Below are 6740 nucleotides of genomic sequence, written 5' to 3'. Positions count from 1 at the left end.
GGTGGGTGGGAAGGGGCCCATCCCCTAAACCGGGAGACAGGGATGCCAAAGGCAAGAACATAGAAAATTAGCATTCCAAAAAGATAAGTGAAAAATGTATGAAAAGGCAATGGGGGAGGGGCAGCCCCAGAATTAGGTTCACAGGAGAATAAAGAGAATTAACTCCATAAAAGGATAACTAAAAGTAGCATATGTTTAGCACTATAAAAATTGCGAAAAACAAAAACAAAAAAACTTTATATGTGTTATTTTCTTTGAGCCCCACAACAACCCTAGGACAGAGGAACTATAGAAATTATTTTTTCCAAATGAAACAAAAGACAGGTCAGCTGACTTGTTCACAGCCACATAGTCACTGTATATTTCAGACAGTATTTGAACATAGATCTTCCTGATTCCAAATCTAGCACTCTACTAATAGGCTATTCTGTATCTCCAGAAGAAGAGACTCCCAGTTTGTAAACTTGGACTTCTTCATCCCAGTCTCCCAGTCCCAAATTACCTTTTTTTTCAAATCTTTTTCAAAGGAGATTATGTGAAAAGATCAGATTTAGACTAGATTCCTGACTCTACTATCTATAATCCCTGCAATCTTGGGCTGATTACTTTTCTGGGTCTCTTTTTCCACCTTTGTAAAATGAGGGGGTTGGATTTATTTGACCTCCAAAGTACTTTTAATTATGAAAATGTGGTAATCATAAACCCCTCTTCTCTCCCCTCCTTTCCTGATCGAGAAGGAATAGGAAATAGGACTGACCAAGGAATTAATACAACATCATCAGAACTTTCCTCAAAGTTGATGATAAAATGCCAACCTGAATTGGTAAGAGTTTCCCCATGTATGAGTTGCTAATATCAATGTGCACATGCCCCATAGGTACATACACACATACACAAATATGCTGAACAGCTTGCCTTGTGACATCAGCACCAGCTGGGCCAAGGCCCTGACCTGCCAGGTTACTCTGAGTTCACCCATTAGTTACCCATTGATGATGCCAGTGATGAGATCATAATCGAGAGTTAATTTCTTTCCGTAGATCCCAGTACAGCAAGCAGAGGGTAACTCCATCAGCCCCGGCACAGCCAGGTTTTCCATCTTTCCCACTCGGCGACTTGTCAAGTTCAATTAACATCAAGCCACAGTAAGTTGAAGTTTGACAACTGGAAATAATCATTCCTATTAGACTTCTCTTCTGTGTTGGGCTCCAATATTCCAGAAAAAAATGGAAATTTGGCACTAAATTATATATTTCAGATTACTGAAACTTTGAAGTGCTTTTGACTTTTTCTTTTTTCATTAACAGGTTATATTGTCCCACTGACTAAAACTTGGATTCTCAGTTATTTTAAGAATTTGGATATTTTATCATTGTTCAGTTTGGGGTCCCATGGGACTGAATACTTAGAGCACTTTTTAGTGTATCTTTTTTTTTTCTCTTCACACTCTTCCCTTTTTTCCCCTTCCTTGCTTTGTTCCTTTTTTGACTATGAGTTAGAAATGGAAGAAATTTAATTCAGATATAAATTTTAGAGACACAGGATAGATTAGAAATTACTATCACTGATAAAGAAACTGAATTTGGCCATCTAAAATGACTTGGAACCACAGAAGAGGGTCACAGGTGGGGAAAGAAATTTTTTTTTTCTTTTTCTTTCTTTTTTTTTTTTTTTTTTTTTTTTTTTTTTGGTGAGGCAAGCCCAGGGTCACATAACTAGGAAGTATTAAATATCTGGTCATACTGCTAGTAAGTGTTAAGTACCTGAGGCCAGGTTTTTTTTTTTTTTTTTAATTTAATTTTTTTTTTTTTTTTTTTGGTGAGGCAAGCCCAGGGTCACATAACTAGAAAGTATTAAATGTCTGGTCACACTGCTAGTAAGTATTAAGTACCTGAGGCCAGATTTTTTAAATTTTTAAAATTTTTTTTGTGTGTGTGTGTGCCACCCAGGGTCACACAGGTAAGAAATATTAAATGTCTGGTCACATTGCTGGTAAGTATTAAGTACCTGAGGCCAGGTTTTTTTTTAATTTCTTTTTTTTTTCTTTTTGGTGAGGCAAGCCCAAGGTCACACAGCTAGTAAGTCTTAAATGTCTGGTCACAGTGCTAGTAAGTATTAAGTATCTGAGGCCAAATTTTTTTTTAATTTTTATTTATTTTTTGGTGAGGCAAGCCCAGGGTCACACAGCTGGTAAAATATTGTGTCTGGTCACACAGCTAGTAAAGTATGAAGTGTCTGAGACCAGATTTGAATTCAGGTCTTCCTGACTTCAGAGCCAATTCTCTATTCACTGTGTCAACTAGTTGACCCTAGAAATTTCTTTTGTAAAAACTAAACTCCTTGTAGCTCTGATAAGTAAAATTTTCTACCACCAAAAAAATGGAAGTAACTAGATTTCCCCAAATAATTTTCTCCTGTCATGATTTTCTCAGATGGTCATGTCAACTGAAGTAAAGGAAGAATCATTGTATCGTAGAATATTAGAGCTAGAAAAGAACTGAGTCTATATCAAAGTTTAATAAGAATCATTTCAACAATATCTTCATGTGATCATTTAATTTCCACCAAAGGCTTAAATTTAACTAGGATTGGGTCAACTGGTGCTTTCACCCTGATCCCAGTCTTAGAGGAAGAATAATCTTGAATCATTTCTGTTAGATGCCTGCTTTCCACTGATGGTAGAAAAGTTACCTAGTTGATATTTCAGGACCAGATTCCTGTTGACTAGCAACTGATATATCTTCCTTTACCCTCTACTACTACTACTACACCAAATTTCTAGACATTTGGGGGATCGATGGAAAAAAGAGGATCCAGATAAGTGATAGGAATGAGAAGAATGAGTTAAAAACAGATCCAAATTAAGGTAGAATAGTGGACAGATTTTTGAACCCAACTGGAATCAGAAAGAGTTGAGTTGAAAGCTCAGACTCAGACAATTAGCTGAGTGATCCAACTCAGTAAGTCACAAGTACTACATGCCTGAGTTTCCTTGTCTGTAAAAGAGAGAAAATAATGCACAATTTTTCATAAGGTTGTGAAGATCAAATTAGTTAAAATGTGAAGTACTTTGCAAATCTTAGGTATAGATGAGTGCTGCCATTATCATTATGATTATGTTATCATTACAAATAGACTAGTGACAAAAATTGACTATCATTATTCAAGTTAAATTGACCAAGAATTAAGCTGAGATTATCAAATGTTCTAATGTACGGAAGTTAGAATAGGGATTTAGCAATCCACTGAAGCATGGGACTATTATAGAAAATGTAGATTAAGATGTGGGCATCTTAAATAAATTAAAATAAAATTATTTTTTCCTATAGAGATCTTTTTGGTCTCTGATTCCCCTCTTAGAGCAGAAGAAAAACTCAACAAGGCACTAAAGGAGAAAGGGGGTCAATTTGTGAGAGAAGAGAAAAGATAGGACTATAAAACTCAGTTTCCTCAATTTGTCCTCACATGTATTTGTCTGATGTTTCTTCATTTCTAGGGTGTATGGAAAAAGAAAATCAAATGTCGAGTGAAGAGGACAAAAACAAACCCTGTGAGCCCAAGTGCTGTGAGCCCAAGTGCTGTGAGCCCAAATGCTGTGAGCCCAAGTGCTGTGAGCCCAGATGTTGTGAGCCCAGATGCCAACCAAGCTGCCTGAGAAAACTTCTGCAGCGGTGCTCTGAGAAATGTGCTCCAACTTGCCCAGTCAAGTGTTTCCCGTGCCCTCCTCCGTGCCCCAAGCCTTGTCCACCCAAATGTTGCCCAGCCCCATGTTGCCCTCCCCCGTGTTGTCCACCCAAATGCTGTCCTGCCCCGTGTTGTCCACCCAAATGTTGTCCTGCCCCATGTTGTCCACCTAAATGTTGTCCACCATGCCCCTGTCCTCCCAAGTGTATCCCCACGTGTATCCCTCCCTGTGCTCCCTGTGCTCCCTGTGCTCCCTGTACTCCCTGTGTGCCTCCCTGTGTGCCTCCCTGTGTACCACCTTGTGTACCACCTTGTGTACCACCTTGTGTACCACCTTGTGTACCACCTTGTGTACCTCCATGTATACCTACATGCATACCTCCCTGCCCACCTGCCTGCACACCTACCTGCCCTCCATCATGCCCTCCCCCGGAATGAGGAGCCTTGGACATTGATCTCCAAGCAACACCAGCAACAATAAGCAACAAGAAACACATGCAACATCAACATCAAGAATAGCAACATCAACATCGCCACCCTAAAGCATCTCTGTCCACCTTGGGAAACTGTAACTCCAAAGCCATGAACTGACAAGTAAATTTGTTCTCTGCTGTGCAACAAAAATTTGCCTTTATCTGCCTTTTTTCTGGGGGAGGAGGGGAATTGGGGAATTAATGAAACAAAGTGGGCAAGCCAAATTACTTGGACCCAACTTCTCTTTTCCATAGTCAACTCCTTCTTTCAGAGTTTGCCCTAGATTACCAATAGGCAGGCAAGTAATTCTGAGGTATGTTCCCAAGCCCCCCAATCCTTGCCTCCCCCCCCCCCCCGCAGTGGATTATCCACTGGGAAAACTTATACCTTGGCCTCCTTTCATACTTGCTACCTCCCTGACTCCCAAATAACTCTTCTAGATACTTGAAGTATATTCTGAGAATGGCTTGGCATGTGTGAAAGAGCACAGGACTTGGGGTAGAAAGGTCTGGGACTTGAATCCTGAGTCAGGGATTTAACTATAATACCCTAAACAGATTTAATTTCTCTCTCTGGATCTGTTTCTTCACTTGCACAGAGTTTTAAAATCCTCTAATTCTATTAATCCCTATTAAAATCAGTTCAAGTTATTTAAATTTAGGATGTTAATTACTGGAGATGGGGAATGATAAGAATTCGCCAAATCAAATGCCCAAGTTTCAGAATCAAAATGAACCTTGAAAAATGTTAAGTTCAATCTGTACCTGAAAAGGAATCTTTACTATAGAGCAAGATCTAAAACAGCAATGGAAACCCGAATGAGAACACACAGCCCATTCCATTTATGAAGGGATCTCTTCTTTGGAAAGTCTTCCCTGACTTCAAATCTAAATGGGTCCCTTTGTGGTCTCTGTTCCCTCTAGGGCCAAATAGAAAGGTAAGCTCTTCCACAGCATTTGGCTCACCCACAAGTATTTGTCTCGCCAACCCACCCCACCCCACCATTACTCCAGGCTATCATTTTTCTAAACCAAATAGTTCAATACTTTGATGGCATGGGTTCAATATCCTGGATCCATTCCTCTGGACATTCACGAGCTTAATATCTTAAAACTGGTCCCCAAAACTGAACAAAATCTGACCAGAGTAAAGTTAGGAGTGACACTTTATTTCTGGAAGCTATGAGACTCTAATGGCAGCTCTATACTTATATTAGCTTTTTTGGTTGTACATATCTTCTGTTTATTCATAAAGAGAATTAGTCTGTTACCCCACCAACATATCAATAGCTTTTTCAAACATAATCATCTTTGCTCTTCTTTTGAATTTGTGAAGTATTTTTCTTGAACCCAAGTATAAGGGTTAACATATGTCCCTATTCAGTTTTTATTAGATTCAGTCTGATTCATTTCATAGCCAAGTAAGAAAAGGAATCTTTGTGGTGGTAAGGTTATCTGGGCTTGATCAATGAGCCAAGATGATGGTGGGTTAGGACTACCAGCTGAACTCTCCCAACATATTTCCCTCTAAACTTGCAAAATAATGCCTCAAGTCTAGTTTTGCAAGGCCAACAACAAAAAGTCAGGGTGAGACTTTTTTTGGCCTAAGAGAACTTGAAGTGGGTCAACAGAAATATGAAGCACCAGGATCAAGGCTTGTTCCCAAGCCCATACAAGCAGCAGCTGCTGCTTTGGAAACATATTCAGCTCAAAGACAGTAAATGGATCATATAATTGCTAAGAAAGACATTACACCAGACTCTTTATTGGCACTGGTACAGCTGGTCCTGATTGGAAACTATTGCCCATACACAGTCTTGATTTGTAGTTCCAGGGTGGGGAGAGGAGTAACTTGTCAGTCACAAGGGAACAGGAACCTTGGTCATAGCACCAAAACAAAAAGGAGCCACTAACATGTAAAGGATAAAGGTTCCAAATTCAGTAAGAATTGATGGGAGATTAAGAAAAGAGATAAGAATGGTAGAGGAAAATTGGAAAAACAAATGAGTGATGCAAGAAAAATATGAAAAGATAACAGCTTGATAAAAGAGGCATAAAATATTAAAATCACACCTAAAAAACCAGAATTGGTCAGTTGATAAAAGAGTTGATAAAAATCCAAGAGGATAATGCCTTAAAAATTAAATAGAAATGTAGGTACAAAAATTCATTGAAAAAAATCCTTAAAAAGCAGAATTGGCCAAATGGAAAAGGAACCTAAAACAAATCTCAATAAAGAAAATAATTACTTAAAAATTAGAACTAAATGAGAAGCTAATCACTCCATCAGATATCAAGAAACAAAAGAGTCAAAAATTTAAAATAGAAGAAAACATGAGATTTCATTGCAAAAACAATTGACATGGAAAACATAGATTGAGGAGAGATAAGAATTATTTGATCAAAAAGAGTTTAAACATATTTCAAGAAATTATCATGAAAAACTACCCTGATAGCTTAGATCCAAAGAGTAAAATAAAAACTGAAAGAATCTACCAATCACTTTCAGAAAGAGATACCCAAATGAAAACTCCTAGGAATGTTATTAAACAAATTAAACAAACAGAGTTCCCAAATCAAAGA

The sequence above is a fragment of the Antechinus flavipes genome, chromosome 4, assembly GCF_016432865.1.
Source record: "Antechinus flavipes isolate AdamAnt ecotype Samford, QLD, Australia chromosome 4, AdamAnt_v2, whole genome shotgun sequence".
Lineage (NCBI taxonomy): Eukaryota > Metazoa > Chordata > Mammalia > Dasyuromorphia > Dasyuridae > Antechinus > Antechinus flavipes.
The sequence above is the reverse complement of the archived record's forward strand: the minus strand, read 5'-3'. Positions refer to the sequence as shown.